A 21,169-nucleotide genomic window follows, 5' to 3' on the forward strand; every position below is an offset into this window, starting at 1 on the left:
TTTATAAAATTCTTAAAAGAATTATATGCTAATATTAGAGCGATACTTTTTAAAAGTCCCTCAAAATAGAACATGAATTAATAATACTGATAATATGTATGTGCTTTCGAGAGAACTTACATTGATTGGTACGTAATATGGCCCGCCATGTGTAAAAAAATTCCGAAATCTCGGAATGGTTCCGAAAATTTCCTAATGATTTCGAAAGTTAGGAACAGAGTAGTTATGAAAACGGGTAGTGTGGCTCACTTATCAAATTATCAAAATTCCAATAAATCAACTAATAATAAAATTCCAGATTATGCAAAAGAGTATAAAAGGGAATATCAATTTATTAGAGGATTAAATAAAGAGTTTAGATATTTGATAGATAAATTGGATAACCTTAATAATGGATTGTTTGAAAGTAACACTTCTAATAGAATTAAGAATTTTATGAAAAGATTTTTGAAAGCTCAAGAAAGAGGTAAACTTAAGGATATTAGTGATTTAGTGTTTCCAATAGAATATCTTGATAATATAAATTTTATTAATAAAAAATTTGGGTATTACAAATTACGTTATGATTTTTTTGATGATGATGAAAAACCTTATCCTGGTTTTAAAGAAATTTATGATATTTTTAAAAAATTTTTTAATCAATTAAAATTTGAATGTTGTGATAGTGATAGTGATTGCGATAGAGAAGAATTTGATTTTCCATACACTGAAAGTGATCTTGAATATTTTTTTTATCATTTGAACAGTTTTTCCTTCTAAACTTATTACATTTATGTTATAAGTTTTTAAAAAGAATTAGGATTAGTATAATCAATTAATAAAAAATGGAATCAAGATCAAGAGAAACTACTCCTAAAAAAGAGGATTTAGATTTTATAGTTGATGATGGATATAGACATGATGAGGATCCAGATTATATTCCAAAAGAAAAATATGTTGTTACAGGACCAGAGTTTAAGAGATTAACCAAAAATGCTAAAAAACTTGGTGCTGAATCACTTGATTATTCAAATCGTAAAAATAACAAATACATGGCTACACTTCCAGGTGGAAAGAAAGTTCACTTTGGGTCACCTAAATATCCAGACTACACTATTCACAAAGATAAAGAGAGAAGAGATAAATATCTGTCTCGTGCTATGAAGATTAAAAATAAAAAGGGAGAATTAACCTATAATAATCCAGAATCATCAAACTTTTGGTCAGTTCATTTACTTTGGCCTAAAAAATAAAATTGTTTTATGATTTAAAGATTAAATAAATATTAATAAAATGCAGTTGTCAAGCTACGAAAATATTACCCAAGAGAATATTATCTTTAATGAACCCAAAGAGTACAAAGTAAAAGATAGTAAGATTAAATACAAACGTATTCCAATTGAAGTTAAATACCCAAATGGAAAGAAAGGATCACTTGTAGTTGAAACTCCAGATTTTTTCAGTTTTGGGGTTAGTGAAAAAAAAAATCAAGAAACAGGTAAATTGGTCGGTTATAGTATTCCAGTATGTCTTTGGGCTCGCGATAGTGAACCAAATAATAAAGAAAAAGCATTTTTTGATGTTATTAATATTTTAAAAACTTTATCTCAACAACATTTAGAGAATGAATATGGACCAGATTTAGCATCAACTTTATCTTTACCATTTTACTATAAACAAATAGAATACACAGATAAGAAAGGAAAAAAGAGAACAAAAAAAGATGAATCATCAGCACCAATTCTTTATGCAAAACTTATTTACTCAGAAAAAACAAATAAAATATTATCTTTGTTTAAGGGGAAGAGAGGTCGTGATTTAAATCCTTTTAAATATATTAACCAGTACTGCCGTGTTAAATTAGCACTAATAATTGAAGGAATTTTTATAAGTAAGACTGTTACATCTTTACAAATAAAAGTACACGAGTGTTATGTTAAAGAATTAGAACCTAGAAAGAGTTTACTTAAAATTGATGAAAAAAGTAGTGATAGTGATAGTGATAGTGATAGTGTTAGTGAACAGATAACTGATCAAGTAGTTGAACAATTATTTTTATCGGATGAAGAAAAAAAAGAATAAAATAACTATTTTTTTAATACAAAATTTGTATTAAAAATCAACCAAATCCTTCAAACTTACCCATGAATTAAATTTATCAGGATAACCACTCCATTTTACTAATGCTATTTTTTTCTTATTATCTCTTCTGATTATTTTTTCTATTCTAAATGTATGTTGTTTTGCTTTTTGTAATTCTTGCTCGTAGAAAGAACCCTTGATCTCTTCTCCCATCAAATCAACAATGTTATACGTAACAGGTTTTGTTGGAAGAACTTTATCAATTACAAATATCTCCTCTGTCCAGTTTGGTGTGTAACCTTTATCAAATACCTTTCTCTTATATTTTGAAATTCTAACATGATCACCAATTGCAAACTTTGGTTTACCAGGTTTCAAGTAGATTAAATCACCATATAAATTAGACCTAACTTTATTTTCATTCTTCTTTTTACTTGCTTCAACAGGAGTCATTTTAATGCTAGAGTGTCTCGAATTATTGTAATCATCAACTAGTTTATCTATCTTATCCCAGTAAACAGTGTTGTTATTCACAGTAAACATCTTCCACATTTTGTTTTTCATTGTTTTATTCCATCTCTCAACAACACTTGATTTCTCTTCATTTTCAGTGTGATACAACTTGATTCCCTCTCTTTTCAGAAAATCTTTAAAATGTTTGCTTATAAATTCGGAACCTTTATCAGTGCATAACATTTGAGGTTTACGTTTACTTGATTTAAATATTTCATCAAATGCTTTACTAACAGTTTCAGTTTTTTTGTTACTCAGAGGTTTAATCCATCCATATTTGCTAAACACATCAATAACTGCCATCAGATATTTAATTCCTTTATTCCACTTACTAAACTTTTGCATTTCAACTAAATCAGCAGCCCATATTTCATCAATCCCATTTGATATTACTAATCTTTTTTGAAAGTTTCTTGTGATTGGTTTGTGAAGTTCGTTGGCTAATTGTTGAGACCAATCACTACTCAACGCCGTTTCACTTTTAAACCAAGACCAAGTTTTTGTTTAGTATTAATTAAAAATCTAGCAGTTGACCCCCACTTTGGCATTTCACCATATGGAATTTCATCTAATGATTTTACCATCTCTTTATCACAATCACCTTTGTTTTTTCCCATATCATAACAAATGTCGTGATAAGCTGCTATTTCATCAACTTTGTTATAAGGTTTAACTTTCCATTCTATTACCTTTCCAGTTTCAGGATCATAGCTTAATTGTTTATCAAGAGGATTGTATGGACCCATATATTTGTATGAACCTGGTGTCCATCCTGCTTTTGGTTTTGGAAGTTTTCCAATTACTTTATGTATATCAATTCCTTTTCCATCTAATTCTGGTATATCAGTTTTATACTTTTTATTTGGTCTAACTTTTGTTGACAGTTGATCCATTGCTGTTCCAACAGAATCTTGAATAAATGGGGTGAGTTTATTTATTCCATAATTTACAGCTTTTTTTTGAACGTTTTTATTTCTCATTAACTCACTTGCTCCATATTTACCCATTTCAACTGCTTTTTTACCCATCCAAGGTAAACCGTAATGAACAAAACCATCAACTGCTGTACCAACTACAGTATCAAAGACGCCCGCCCCTTCAGACGGGCTGATTAGTTTTTTGACTTCTTTTTTGTTTTTCTCTTTTTACCACTTCCAGTTTGAGAAGCTGTTCCAGTTTTCACGTATCTAACTTTTTTAATTCCACAAACTGCACAATGACAGAAGAATTGAGTTCTACCTCTTTTATCTTTTTGGTAACCACTTGGCTCTGTGCAAGGAGTTACCATTTTATCTTTAATGCAATATGATTCTTTCATTTTATATAATGTTTATATAAAAATATGTCTACTAGATTTAATTTTGTAAAAAATGAACTTCAAAATATATATAAAAACCTTAACATAAGTTATGAATATGCTGATCATTCTAAATTGGAAAATGATTCTAGATTTATAAAAATATTTGAGTTATTAATGGAAATAAGTGATAAATCAAATACTTTAAGCAATATTATAAAAGGAAATTATCTGTTTATATAGTAAATGGAGGCAAAATTTTTTTCCGAGATAGAAAAAAAGATGGATGTAAAAACACTAAAAGATTTTGAAAAAGAAGTAAGAAAAAAAATATATAATGAGATCGAAACAATTAGAAAGGAAAATGAAAATCTTTCTAGAGTGCTAATGGTTGGTGAAAGTAATATGTGGAAGAAAATTAGAAATGAGGAATATTCATGGTTGCAGTTAAATAGTAATAAAAAGAAGAAACTTTATAGACTTATTGATATTTACTCAAATTTTGTTGAAATAGTTGATAGTGTTAAAGATCTAAATATAAAAGTTGATAGAGTTAAGAAGCTAAAGGAAACACCAGTGGATAGTGAATAAATAAACATTTTGGAGATTAAAAAAATATATATATATAATATTTATTAAATATTATATTATTTATAAAAATTAGGTTTTTATATTTATCCTCCAAAGTATGCTTTTATAAAATCACTATTGTCATCATCAAAATGAGGGTTATGTATTACATCTAAAATACTATTACCCCTCTGTCTCTCAAACAGATAATATAAACACCAGTAACCGCAAAGAACAGTATTACGATTTTGTATTTCATCCATTGAGTAAACTATTCGTTTTCTAGAAGTATGAAAATACTTTAATGCTTCATTTGGCATTATTAGTCCAAATGGATCAAAGTACTCAACAATATTATCTATATTTCTATAACAAACCCAATGAGTGCCAGGACCAATCATATCATCTAGATTAATTATTCCACATTCTTTTCTAATCTTTTTTGGTAGTCCATCACGACTATATATTCCTCTAAAATGTTTAATACCAAGTTTCTTTACCCAATCCATAAGGTCAAAGTTGGATAGAGGTTTAATTACAAAATTGCCCCTATTAATGGAATTGAGTTGAATGGGCTGTTTTTTCCTAGTAGTAGTCCTTTTCCTTTGGATTTGGACTTTTTTTTTTTAACCCCCATTCCAATTGGATTGTTCCATGTACCGATAAAGGGTGGTGGGTAATAAGGATAACCTTCTCCATGTGTGGATGGAGGAGGATGTGGAACGTAAACATTTGCTGTATTAGATGATCCTCGTCTATCAACCTGCAGTCCAGATCCAAACATTTTACATACTAAACTAATTGCCATTGGAATTCCAATAGATGCAAGAGTTCCAAGAAATCCTCCTTCTATCTGTTTACGAGTTGGTTTTATAACTAATCGCCCTCCTGTTTGATAAGCTTTGTTAATTTGATTTATTTGTGATTTGGTAAATTCTCTTACAAGAGGTGGTAACATTGGGAAAAACTGTGGGGGAATTGTGATTCCTTTTCCAAATATTTTATTTAATCCAATTTCTCCAAGTGCAGTAGCAGCACCAGTAGCCAATGCAGGAACAACTTTTGAAACTCCTTTAATTGCGTAAGGTAGTACTTTTGCTCCAAGAGATGCGAGTGAGGAAAATAAGTTTCCACCATGTTTTACAGAACGTCTAATCTGTGTTTTACTTATCTTTATATCTGATCCTGTGCCATTTGCAATAGATTTTTTTATTTTAGAAATTTGTCTGCTGGTTAACATTAACTCATCAGAACCTTGAAGATGTTCATGTTTTAACCGAAGAGTTAGTGGTGATTTATTTAATATTGCAGAAGCCAATTTTGACTTTTGTCCATCTGTAAGTTTTACTCCGTATTCAATATAAGTTGTCATTTTTATTATAATATTTATATTAAATTTTGTTTTGGTTTTATTTCAGTTGGTGGTTAAGTTTTTAATTAGTTTGGAAATGTTACTGGTGTGATATAAAATTGCTTTTTTAATTAAAACCTTCTAGAAGGTTATCGTGTGATTTTTTTCAACCAATCAAATGATTACACCTCATTCTATAACGCTTGTATAAATTTCTGTGTAAATCATAACAGACGCCATAAATTTCTGTGTAATAATAACAGACGCCATAACAGACGCCATAAATTTCTGTGTAAATCATAGAAGAAGCCATAAAATTTTGTGTAAGTAATCATGCCTTATACTTTGAAACAGTTAGAATTGAGAAGGGATTCTTGTATTAAGAAAATACAAGAATTAAAAGCATCAGCTGAAGATAAAGGAGCTGAAGAAATTGGGAATTTGAATTTTAACGCTATTGGATTTTTCCATGGTTTATTTGAAATGCGTTTAGAAGACATCGATTTATTTTTATCATTTTTTCCTGGATTTCCTGAAATACTGGAGTGTACACGTAAAGCTGCAAATGAAGAAAAAAGAAGAAGAAGTTTTGAAGTACAAATTGAAAACATGAAGAAGGAAAAACGAAAGAAATTGAAATGTGTTTTTGAGGAAGAGGAAAAGAAAGAACGAAAGAAAAGAAAACACATGAAGATGCTGACTGGTGCTACTGGTTCTGGGGAAGGTACATCACAAACAATGAACTGAACACTATTTACTCAAGCACGAAGCAATAGTTTTCCTCCTTGTTGTTCGATTTCTGCTATTCTTTCATGTAAGACCAATGCGTAAATATTATAATCAGCGTTTGGATTAGCAGATAATTCGTAATGAAATGCTAATTTTGTAACACCGTCTTTGATATCCATTTTTTGTTTTGTTAGGTCAAAATAAACAAAAGGAAATAAAGATTTAAAATTAGCTCTATTAAGTAATGTTCCACCTTGATAATCATTATTTGCATAGACGTATGACATTACATTTCTAAAAACCCTTGACAAATCTGTAGAAGGTTTAAAGTGAATATCTGGGTACTCATTTCCATTTCCAACCTCGAGATAACGAGATATATTAGCATTATTTGGTAAATTAAAAGTATCGTATAAAAATGGATTTGCTGTTTGTGCATCGATTCTTGCTGTATCAATTCCAAAAACAAATACATGCCTTGGCTTTGAAATAGCATTTGTAATTCTAAAATGTCCTGTCTGTTGCTGTGTATTATTTGATCTTTCAACTACTTCATTCAAATATGTCCATTTGTAAGGTTTAAGATAATTTTCCATGTACAACTTTTGTCCTTCTGAATTAAACGTAAGTTTTGGAATAAAAAGTTGTAGTCTTGTTATAATAACTCTACAATCATCAGCACCTTGAAAAATTAAATTTGCATCTTTTTCGATTTCAATATTTAGTTCAATTTTTGTATTTGGAAGTAATTTGTCTTACAATGCTTCAAAGAAAGAATATCTATTAAGAGGAATTTCACAGTTTACTGTGGCTGATACACCTAATAGTAATTTTCTTGCATGAAAGCCTTTATTATAAGTTGCTTGAGCAGTTCTTTCCTCTGCAGCTCTTGATCCATCAAGAAAATAAAATTCGTTTGTAGCAACACTCTGGGCATATGAAGGATTATACTCAAGAAGATTTTTAATATTTACAACATGATTTGCGTAGTTACAACTATAAACTTCTCGACCATTTGCTAGGATACTTAATTTTTCTATAAATGAGTTACTACCATTTACAATACCATTATGGTCAGCAACTGCAATGTTTCCTCCATCTGCCAACTTATTTACTTTAAAATCCATTGATAATCGTGCGTTATACCAATCAAAAGGAGTAGTTTCTCCTGTATTATCAGCTATAAATCTAAGGCCTGTTTTATTTTGGTGAGCGTTATTTGCTGGGGCTGTATCTAGAGCCTGTTCCAGGTCATAAACAACATCCTCATATCTATCTAAATATTTTGGATTTCTAAAAGACTTCATTTTATTTTAATAATTATATAATTTTCTCTTTCGTGTTGAACCTCCACTAAGAAGGTTATTTAATGTTTGATCTATCTCTTGTTGAGTGTTTGGAATTGTTTTAACATTTTTATTAAAAGTAACTTTTTTGTTGGAGGGTGCAGCCTTTTCTTTTGATAACATTTGTACTATTTTATCACCAGCCTTTTTACCCACATGTTCACCAGTTTTTGTTGCAGCTGCTGTCATCGCTTTTTTAGCACCTCTTTTAGCAGCTTTTTTCATTGTCTTTCCAAATATTTTTTTACCAACAGATTTAAACACATCCATCATTCCTTCTCCATAAATATGTTGTCTTGTATATCTACCCAATTCAGGGTCAAGTTTCATTTTAAACTCTGATTGTCTCATCATTTTATTTTAATAGTTATATAACTACGAACTATTACATCGAGTGGAGTATCAAAGTCATAAACCAATCTATACCATTAAAATTGACTGGTCTTCCAAGTGAGTCTGTCACATATATTCTCATTTCATCAATGTGAAATGAAGAAACGTCACAATACAATGGCCTTTTAGGTTCAAATGTAAATGGAAAACTTCTTGTGAGATTGTCTGTTGGTATTACAGCAATGGTATTTGTATTTATTCCATTTACAATGCTATTAGTTATTGCGGTTGTGTTTATATTTAGTACATCAATTGAATTTGTTATATTTGGTAATTTTGTTCCATACTCTGTTTTTGTAATAAGTTTCTTTTCAAATCCAATAAGGTCTCCAAATTCTGTTCCTATCAGATCAAGTTGATAATCACCATCAAGTGATACTAACACTCGATAAGTAGATAGTATAAAAGTTAGATTGATTGAATAAGTCTTTTTTCCACTTGAGTCTGTTGAGTGATGAGTCTTTTGAGACATGTATTGATGAATGTAATCATTAATATCTGAGTAAGAATACATCCCATCTGTAAAAGTAATTGTTTGCCAGTTGGTTCCATCATGAGTGTATTTGATTTTATTGTTTCCATAATCACTTCTAATATTATACCAAGAGTAAGTCATGGACAACCGATCAAGAGCAAGTTGATGTTTTTTTTCAGGATCGAGTTTTAAAGATGGATTAAACTTGATAGTAAAATCACCAGGTTTACTTGTTCCTCTTTTTTCTCTGTTTATTGAAGAAATGTGAATAGCTCGTTCTTCCATTTTATCTAATTGTTATATAAGTTTTTATTAAATCATTTAGTTGTTTTTTTGAGATTACTTTCATTTGGTTGAGAAGATGTGCAATTTTAGAAAACTCTTGCATTACCCCATTATTACCAGCTAGAATTGATCCACCGAGTAATTCAAGTCTTTTTAGAAGTTGATATGGGTTGTTAAAGTAAATCATTCCTTCTCCCATTTGATACTCAAGCGAACCTAAATAAAGTTTAAGAATGTTTTTGTATTTATGTAGTAAATCTTTTTGCATTTTAATCCTTTCTATTTCTTCTTCGTCTTCTTCTGTTTTATGTTTCTTTCTCTTCAATCCAGCTATTTGTCCTGTAAAAACTTTTACATCATTTTTTACTTTATCATGTATTTCTCTGAGTCTTTCAGGGTTAGTATCAAAAAAATCATTTGGCCTTGGATAATCCATAATTCTTAATATTTCTAAATCAACATCGTTAAGATTTTTTTCAATGTTATAACGTGTGGGTGATTTTTCTTTAGATGTTGTTGGTTCTTCATAATCACCTTCCAAAGCTGGTAATTCTCTCATTTCAAGCAATCTTAAATTATCCTGATTAATTTTTTCCAATCCTGATGTTAATGCAAGTTGATTTTTTTTAAGTTGTGCTATAGTTGCGTTTTGCTGCTCATCAATACTTTTTTTAATGCTATCTTGAGATTCAATAAGAGGTTGAAATGTTTCTTTAAAACCTTCCCTCATATTTTGTTTTTGCCATTTTGTTATTTTTATTATATCTCTCACCTGTTGAGTTAAAGCGTCAGCTTCAATTTTATTTCTTGCAAGTTTTTTGTATTCTTCAATATCCATTTTATATAATAAATAGATAAATGGAAATACCAAACTATGATAGTGTTGATGATCCAGATAAAAAATATAAACAGCTATTTCCTTTTATGCCAGCGGATACTTTTCGAATGTTAATTTGTGGAAACAGTGGAAGTGGTAAAACTAATTTGCTTTATCATATGTTAATTAAACCACTATTATACTATGATGAGATTTATCTTTATGCGCGTAATCTAGAACAGGATAAGTATGAAAAGTTAATTCAAAAAATGAGGGAGTTGAGTAGTGAAATGGGGTATGAAATACTTCATGTAAGTAATGATGAAATAATTCCAGTGTCAGATTTGGATTACGAAGACAATCAAAAACTTGTGATATTTGATGATTACGTTTGTGATAAAAACCAGAGACAACTTATTGATTATTTCATCCAAGGAAGACATAAGAATTGCTCTGTAATATATCTCAGTCAATCATTTTACAAAACTCCAAAGGATATTCGATTAAATTGTTCTCACTACTGTATGTATGAATTTCCATCATCAAGGGAAGCAAATCGCATATCATCAGAATTAGGAGTTGATAAAGAGGTTTATAAATCAGCAACAAAAAAACCCTTTTCATTTTTATATATTGATAAACCTAAAAAACGTATTGCAAAAAACTTTACTAGTAATCTATAAAAAAATATAATTATTATATAAAATGGGAATATTTAACGAACAAACTTTTGATCATCCTTTTGCTAAAGGAATTCAGGGTGCTCCAGGAGTTGGATTTAGTCTAACAGCAGATGGAAATTATGATATTAATAAAAAAAGACTTACAAATGTTGGTGCACCTAGTAATAATACTGATGCTGCTACAAAAAAATATGTTGATGATAATTCTAGTGGATCACAAACAACAACACGATTAACAGTTGATTCAAACATTGATATGAAGGATAGATATCGTATTTTAAACCTTATCACACCACAGGATTCTAAAGATCCAGCAACAAAATATTACGTAGACAACACATTTCTTGACAGAGATGGATCTTACCCAATGAAAGGAAATCTAAATATGAACAACAAACGAATATTAAATCTACCAGCTCCAGCGGGTCCCAAACAACCAACACCATTAGGTTTCACAGATTTGAAGTATCTCCACGTTGCTGGAACAAATAAAATGACTAATAATCTAAACATGGATAATAAAAAAATAATTAACCTTAGACCACCAACAGATGACACAGACGGTGCAACGAAAAAGTATGTGGACGACTCAATACCTGATACTAGTTCTTTTATAAAAAAGGATGGAAGTGTTGCAATGACTAGTAACCTAAATCTTGGAAACAAAAAAATAGTTGGTCTCGCAACTCCAGTGTCAAACACAGACGCCGCAACAAAGAAATATGTGGATGATAACACAGGTGCCCCAGATTTGAGTGATTACTTGGAAAAAGATGGTACCGTCACTATGACAGAAAACCTTAATCTTGGTAATAATAAAATAGTTAACCTCAGTGACCCCACCACAGATCAACAAGCTGCTAATCGCGGATGGGTTCGTAAACAAATAGAAATGTTTGATCATCATTCTGGAGATGGAACAAGTGGTGTGTTTACTATAACAGATCCAGCTGCGCCAACGACTTTGTATCTACAATATATCTCAGGTTCATCATTTGATGATTTTGTTTTTACAACATCAACACCTGGTCAACCTCTTGTAGGGTGGAAACCAACTGCTAACACATACATTAACAAAATAGAATTTCAATTTGGTTCGCGAAATATAAACGTTGACTTTTTGTGGTTTATTCCTAGAGATGACTCTCATTCCAATTCTAATTTTTGGGTAAGTGGAAATCGCACTGGCACTTGGTCATCAAATATTCACAAGTCTTGGAATTATAATATGTCAGGAGTAAAACTAAGAACCCATAACAATTCAAATCACACAGCTATCACTTGTCGGCTATTCACTGATCTACCAAAAGCAATAACCAAACCACTTAAGAGAATAGAAATCAACACACCTAAAATTGTAATAAGTGGGGATATAAAAGCCGATGTCAACCTTGGTGGTAATAAAATAAAGAATCTGGGTGTACCAACCCAAGACAATGAAGCAGTAAACAAAGGTTATGTTGACAATCTAGTTCATCATACCGCAGTTCAACCAAGTCATTATAAAGATGAGTTTAGTTATCTCATGACAAGTGGGGCTCAATGGACTGATGAAATAGATGGAGGAGTTAGTTTTGTTATAAATAAGATAGGAGACTTATCTCCTTCTAAAGGTAATTTTCATGACTATAACCACAAAGTAATTTTCATGACTATAAACAAAAATTCTGAAGGTAAATATAAATATAAGACGGGAATTAATTTTTACAGACTAACTGCAAATACCGAATACACACTATGTTTGGAAATACTCAACACTGATTATAATCTTTGGAATAATACACAAATAAGTGTTGACAAAGGAACTTCAAAAGGATTATCAATTGGAAATGTAATTGTAAAAAAACTATCCCATAGATATACCGATTCAAATAAGCTAACAAAAGTTATGTACTACCACAGAATAATAATTAATTTCTGGAAGTTGCCATCTGGGAATAAGTTCTTTATTCACATTTTGGTTGATATTCTTCGGGGTGGATATAACATATCTACGTATCCGAGACTGTTTTCAGGAGTTTACATCATTGCTTATGGAATTGTGGGTACATTTAGCAATATCGACCCAGATAAAGTTTACGACTATCACACCGCATTTGACATTCACCCAACAGAAGTGTTGTACAATGTTGATATAAATGTAAATAATAAAAAAATATTAAACATTAATCTAGATAGAAATATTAACAATAGTGCTGCAACAGTTGCAATGGTAAAAGAAATTCATAATTTTACTCCACATAATTTGTACAGAAATTATTTTGAAGAAGTTTATGATTTTACTAATGCTACTAATTACAAATTAAGTCAAACCTCATCTGGTATTGTTTTTAATTATTTATCTTCTAGTAGTGGTAATACTTTTAGAGATATAGGTATTCCTAATAAAACAATAGATAATATAAGAAAAGAAGGTCTAAATATTAATGGTTATAATATAAGCTTTTCTCCTCCTGATGGTATTAAAAAATTTACTTTATGTATGGTTTTTAATTATTGGAGAAATAGATCATTTTCTATACATAAAAAATCAAATTTTAATAATAATTTATTATCTTTATTTTATTCAAATTCAAGTAATCAAATAGTTTTATCTGTTAATAACCAAATAAGAAGTTTTACTTTATTAAGTAGTTTTAATGGAAAAAAAATTGTTATATGGTTGGCAGAAGATGTTAGCAAAAATATTACAAAAGCTAAAATAAGTAACTACAACTCAATTTTAAGTTTACAAACCACTCGTTACTCCATCGAACAAGATTTTACGTTTACAACTCAAGATGGTGTGTTAAGTAAAATAATGTTCTCTACAAACTTTTATGACACCGACTCTGAACAATATCACAAAGTATTGCTTCAAGAAAAGTTAGATGGATCTTATGTAATATAATTATTAATATAAAATGAAAGATATTTTTGAGTTTAATCACATAGACCCATCTCTATCAAAATCAGATGTTAAAACAATCAAGGATTTTTACAGTTACTACCATAAAAAATATTGGTGTTTTAAGAGATCTTATAAAAGTTATAAATTTCTTGATAATTTTTTTAGTATAACTGGTATATTTTTAGTTGCTGTAGGAACTATTTCTGGTGGAATTACACTTAATCCTGTTGTTCTAGGAGTAATAAATGGAGCTGGAGTAATTGTTGCTGGAGTAGGAAAGAAAAATAATTACAAGAGAAAAATAGAAATGACTCGGATTGCATACACCACTTATGAAAAAGTTCTTATTGAATTAAGAGCTGCACTTAGAGGAGATGAGTGGAATAAACAAAAATTTGTAGATAGAATGAAGTTGATAGATGATATGATAATTGATCAAACTCCTGAAGAAGATAAATTTGAAATTAAATATAAAAAAAAATTTAAAGATTGAATATTTTAAAAGAATTTTATCTAGATATAAAAAAAAAGTTAGTAAAATCCTGGTTTCAATATTAAAATAATATTGAAACTAAGCTAAAAACTTAAATGTATATTTGCAACCATCTTTTTTAGATTTTGTTGTTTTAGACTTTTTTCTACAAATACTTGAAATACTAGAAATATAAATGTTTAATTCATTTGAAGCTTTTGTAATAGAATCAAATCTTCTTTCCTCTCCTGTTTCAATATTTGTAGAAACAATTGGTTTATTATTACTTTTTTTAATATTTTGTTTTTTAGTAAGTATTTGTAAATTTTTTATTCGGTTATCGTTTTTAAGGTTGTTAATGTGATCAACCTCAAAAAATTGTGGAATTTCCCCTTTAAAAACTTCATAAACAAAACGATGTTGGTGGTAAATTTTTGGCTTAGAAAGTTTTTTGTCACAAAGATTAAAATATAAATAACCGTTACAATTTATCATTTTAATTATTCTTTTACTTTTTATATTAATAATGTTACCATCTTTGGAAGCTGCGTATTTAGTAAAAACATTATGTTTGTAATATTTTTCTCCATCAATTATTAACATGTTTTCTAAAATATTTTCCATCTTTATTTATTTCTTTTATTCTTTAAACCATTAATTCAATTTTTTTTATTTTTTAACACTTCTTTAAAAATGACCCATTGAAAAAAAGCCATCTTTTTTGACTCCCCTTTAAGGATATAACTTTTCCTTTATTAAAATTTTTTCAAGAGCTTCATAATCATCATTAAAAAATATATCATCACTTTTCTTTTTTTGTTCTTCATTACTTGAAAAGTTATATCCTTCAGCAAAATAAGCTTTCCAATCTATTTCTCTTTTATTTAAATAAAACTGTTCTGGAGCTCCAGTCTTTTCAAGAGCTCGAACCAATTCTCTAACCTTTTTTCCTATTACAGGATCTTCAACCTCAACATAAATTTTAATCGGTATATATTCATATGTATCAAGTTGAAGATATTTATATAGTTTATTAAAACAATAATTATTAAGTAATTCTTTATCTGTATAATCTTTTTTTAAAATAGCATTAATTTTTTGTAATTCATCATCTTCATCTTCATCTTCATCTTCATCTTCATCATCTTTTATACATTCTCCAATATTTGTAAATAATTTTCTTTGTTCTAAAGTTAAATTATCCATATCATTAAAACCAAGAACAGGACCTAATGTTCTTTGCATATCAACTAAGTAGTTTAAAACTGATGGATGAAGTTTGTATAACACTTCACAAATATTTTCTAAATTTAACAACGATCTAGCATTAATTTCAATATGCATTTTTTTTATTACTTATTTAATTATTTTTAAATATCAATTTTTATATATTTAGTAATAAAATGATAAACACTATTGTTCATTACGTTAACTTTTACTTCCCTACACTCAAAAATTTAAGCTACTCAGAAAATATTATAAAGACAGCACTAATATATAGATTCTTATACGAATCTACTTGTAAAAAACATATTACACTTTAAACAATAATATATAAAATAGAAAATATATCTATTAAATCTAATAATCGCGTACTTAATAATCATTTAATATTTTATAAAGCTTTTAAATCTTTTTACAAACATTATAAACTTGGACGAGGATGTGTATACGTATTTGATTCCCCAATAAATAGTGAAGTACTTGGTTATCTAACTGGTATATTATACTGGATTTTTCATAAAGGATTAGAATAATATAATTATTATATAAAATGAAATGTGTTATTATTAGAGAAAATTAATGAAAGAAGTTTACAAATTTTTACATAATGTATTTGACAATTATATTTATTTATAAGATTAAATTTTTTTATATTTTAAAAAATATAAAAAAAATTATTTATTATCTAAACCTAGAACCTTACAATTATCACAAGCTTTTTTTTTTTTAACTGCTTCATATTTTGTTTATTTTTTTTAAATCTTTATAACTATCCCACCACCTATCATAATTTTTTAAAGTTTGAGTGCTAATTTTAACTTCAATAAATTTATACTTTTCACATTTCATTTCCTCCAAAGTTTTTTTTATTACATAATTAATATTTATCATTCTCTTTCTAAAATATTGCTTGTTTAGTAATTCCATAATGTAATTATCTATTTTTAATAGTCTGTTGTAAAGTTCAAATTTTTGTTCATCATTTAAATTTATTAATTTAGAAATCTGATTAACCTTTTTATCATAGTGATACTTCCTATGATAAATACTCTTTTTTTGATAGTATAATCTATCAAAATCTTTTGAATCAAATTGACCGAGAACATGACCGTTAATTGTTCCACATTCATCACAAATTTTTAATCCTGAATCTATTGTAAAAGATTCTGTATTTAAACAACCTTTACATTTAGATTTAGGATTAAATTTCTTTATATGTTTTTTTTTATAGTTAGATAATATATTTAAATCTTTTTTTATTTCTTCCTCTGTGTAAGACATTTATTATTTAAGTGTATTTACTTTTTAAATAATTTTTTTTATCTTAATGCTAAAGTATGAATATTATCTTTGAAAACTTTTCTTTTATCGTCTTGATTACTTAGAGCTACTTTGTTAACCTCTTTAGAGAATATATCATGTTTTTCACTTTTTATTATTTTCATTTTTCTCATTTCTTTTTCACCTGTAAATAAACATTTAACATAATCATCAAAATCTAATTTCTTTTTTATTACATTTTTCTTTATTCCCTTACACTTCTTTAATTCTTTTTTATCCTCAACTTTATAACTATAAAGTTTTGGTCGCAAACCAACAAAATGTGTTATCTGTTTTCCCGATACTTCATCCTTAAACATTCCAATAACTTTTTTGTTAACTCCAGTTAGTATTCCAGATTTATGATTAGTAGGATAATCGCTAGTATCAAACTTGGATAAAATATCTGGTGATATATCTTTATAAAAATCATCTGTTTTAATTTCATACATTAAAGAATCTGTATCTGTAAACAACAATTCTGCTTTTTTATGATATTTCTCTTTAATATATTTAAAATGAAAATCAAACATTAATGTTTTTGATAAATCTAAAATTGCTTGACCAACATATACTGGTTTGTTAAAATAAACTTGAGTATTCTTCATATGTATTGCTATAAGATTTTTATCAAATATTGTACATCTATCAAAATTTGGACGACTTGATAATTTGATAGCTTTATTACGGTTATCAATAAGATGTATATTTTGTCTTTTCCTTATATTTTCTATTGTTTTACCAAAAACTGAATTATTCATTAGTTTAAAAAAATCTTTTTCAAAATTGTTAACTGCTGTCTTTCGAAGTTCTGTATTCTTTCGGATATAAGGTTCCATCCAAGGAGATTGATAAAATGATATTCCTCTATGAACAGCAGTAATTTTCATACCCATTTCAAGATATTGTCTAAGATTTCGATAATGAACAACATAATTTTTTCTGGGTTTAAAATGACATATTAGTTTTTCTACACCATTAACAATAATCTTCTCCGGCGCTAAAGGATAGTCATTATGTGTTTCCCATAGATGTTTAGGGTATTCCAAATCAACTTCAAATATATATCCTTTTTTACCAAAGTTTGACATACTATGATTTGATTTATCTAAAATTTTACCTACCTTTTTTAATGTTATATCTTTCATCCATTTAAATCCATGAGTTGGAAGATTTTGAGTCATCGCCCACCCATAAAGATTGTTTGCATCCAAATATTGAATAAATGTTGATTTTTTTTCAGGATTATATTTTTTCATATATTTATTATTTGCTTCTGCATATCGTTTTGATATATGTGTTATTCCACCACGAATGCCACGCTCAAACATCATTAACATATCATAGTCATGTAATAACTGTAAATTCTGACCTGTAGTTTTGAGACATGCATCCCAAGCCAAACCTGGAGATGTATAGTAATGAGCTGGATCTAGCTTGTAATGTTTAAGACAAGTTGCTCTAACATTTTCAAATACATCTGCTAATAGTAAAACATCAGACTTTAGATATAAATCATGATAATCTTTAATTGTTTTACATCCAAATGTATTCCACACTTTTATTGCGTGTTGGTAATCTTCATCTGATATATCTTCGTCATTAAGTTTTGAATAAAATTCTTCTTTTGGTGGTAATTGTGTTTCAGATAATTTATCAAGTGATGAAACATAGTCATATGGAAAAACTCCTTTACGGGTTAATAATGAAGTATTAGACTTAAATACATGTTTTGTATTATTAAAATCATCTGGTGATAAATTTGATACAAGATTGGCAAGTGATGTTTGAAGAAATTTAAATGAATCTAAAAATTTTATTTCAAAAGTTATTGGAAAAACATTACCACCAACATATTTAAATTCTCCAACTTTAATATGTTTAGAAAAGGAAATATATTTTTCTTCTGTAGATGGAATGCAATCTAACTTTCCTTCTAATCTAGCAAGTTGTTTAATAAATAAATGAGCGTCATAACCTTGAAGATTGTGAAATATAACTGGTAATACTCTTGGTTTTTTACACATAAGATTACATTTGTTATGAGCAGCACCACGATACTTTCCTGTGAAATGACAATGATCTCTTACTTTATCATTTTTTAATTCACAACTACAAATATGGCAAGTTTTAGCGTTTTCAAATAATGTTTGTTCTTTACTATTTAGTTTAAGAGGTTTTGGTCTACAATAAAAATCATTATAAATTCCTTTTGTTACTTCTGTAATTTTTTCCACAAATATTTTAGCAATGTCTTCATCCTCAGAATTTTTAGTATAAATAATTGGTTTTATATGAATTCCAGGTACTATACTTTTAGCATAAAAACAAAATCCTGATGGTTCATGTTTTTGATAGTTGTAATTATATGAATCTTTTGGATTAGGACAACAACTATTCATTGGTTTTGTAAAGCATTCAAAATCTGCATATACTACAAAAGGAACAGGAAGTTGTTTGTAATAATTTTTAAAATGTAAAAATTTATTTGTATCTGGCATTTTTATAAGTGCTGTTTGATTATTAGAACAATATTCAATATGTTTATTTAGTAATTCTTTTTTAGTGTAATGACAAAAACATCTCTTACAAATAAATATGTTACCATCCTTACTTTTAGTTTTTTGCGATTTAATTAAACGATTAAAATTTTTAATTAACGTATAATGTGTATTTCCATCTTCTTCATACAAAAATAAATCAATAGTATTTTTACAATCTCTATCTGCCATTCTCAAAGGATAAATACTCATTTTATCATCTTCAGAAAAAACATTTATTCCTGGTAATTCTGGATTAAGTTTCTCAAATTTGGTTATATCTTTTATATTCATTGGAAAAGTAATACCCTTTGTTTTAAGTGAAAACTCATACTTCTTTAAATCTGCAAATCTGTTATCATTATCTTTTCTTGGATAAAGATATCGAAGTATACACCAAAGAAAACATTTCTCGTCTTTGTTTTGAATATTAACAATTGCTTTTTTATTTGTTATCCTATATGGAAGAGGAATGTAAGATGAACCCTTTATTGGATTAAATTCAGTTGTATGAATTTCTAATCTTAAAACTTCTTTAAAATACCAACCACTTGCATTATTGTTATATTCCCTTAAATCTTCTATAATTTTACTAAAACATTTTCTAATTAATCTTTCAGTATTTGTAGATTCTAAATTTTTATAAGTTTTACTACAAAAATATGCATTATCCTGTTCTAATTTTTCTACTCCTTTTTCTGTTCTAACAGAAATTCTTTCCATTAAACAAACTAAACACATTCTAATTTTAACATTTCTATTATTAACTAAAAAATTTTCTAGAGTAGCTTGAACTCTAAATAAATATTCTTCAGGTGTAATACCAGGTATTCCTTCAAAAATATGATTACTAGCAAAATTATCAAGAGCTGACTTTTCTAATGTAATTCCTTGTTCATGTTCATATAAAACACGCTCAAGAGCTTTACGTAAATATTCAGGACTATATATGGGAATTTTTTTATTTTTTATATATTCCTCAAAATACTCTTCAAATTTTTTTATCTTTTTGGTTTTACTCTTTTTATATATTTTTTTTATATCAATTCCTTTTTTTACTTGATTTCTAGCTTCTTGTATTTTTCTATATTTTCTAATTAATCTTCTTCTTGATTTAAATTCATTATAATCTTTCTTAAGTTCTTTTTTTTCTTGTTCTATTATATTTCTTATTTCATCCAAGGATAAATTTTGAAATTCTTTATCTGTTATAAAAGGTTGAGAACCTTGAAAACCATTTACTGACTGGTTAGACATGATGTCTTCTAATAAATGTTTATATTAGAAGACAAAAAAATTTAAATTAACACCATTACACCTAACATATCCTACTATAATAGTATTAAAGATCATCCTAACTATCATTCTAACTATCATCATAATACTCAATCTCAATATTTAATTTACTAAGAAATAAATCTAAATCATGTTTATATTTTTCGTAACAACTTAATAAGCTTTCATTATCATCATTAATACCTTTACACCTAACATATTCTAATATACAAGTAGAGCTGAAGGGGCTTATATCTTTTATAACTTCATAAATATTGTTAATATCAAAATGATCAAATTTAAGATGACTAATATCCTTAAATTTTCCTGTTTCTTGTGCTCTCAAAAATCTTTTTATCATTTTCATAATTCTATCAAGTTTGTAATCTTTAAAAATTTCTTCTTCATTTTCTATATTTTCAATAAAATATGATAGATATCTAAACTCTTTATTTAATCCTCTTATAAATTGATATTCCCTTTTATACTCTTTTGCATAATCTGGAATTTTATTATTAGTTGATTTATTGGAATTTTGATAATTTGATAAGTGAGCCACACTACCCGTTTTCATAACTACTGAACAGTTTGGATAATTTTGCGTTATAATTCCAAACAATTTCGTAATACCTTCGATGTTTGGAGTATTTTCGAAAATCACTTGTAATGCTGCCAAAACACTTGACACTGAACATAGAAAGGAGACTGGAAACGAATATTTATAAGGAAACCATGGAGACACCATGGTTACGGAATAAATATGCAACAGCGTGGGTCTGTTTGCCATAATCCCGATCCACGCTTCATGCTTTTCGTCTTTAAACGCTGTATCAAGAAAATTAGTAGAAATAAGCTTTGTTCTCCTTTACACAGTTGTAATATTTTATGGTTATTGTCCTGTTATGAAGAAGTATCTTCGTCAACTGTT

The sequence above is a fragment of the Porites lutea genome, chromosome 3, assembly GCF_958299795.1.
Source record: "Porites lutea chromosome 3, jaPorLute2.1, whole genome shotgun sequence".
Lineage (NCBI taxonomy): Eukaryota > Metazoa > Cnidaria > Anthozoa > Scleractinia > Poritidae > Porites > Porites lutea.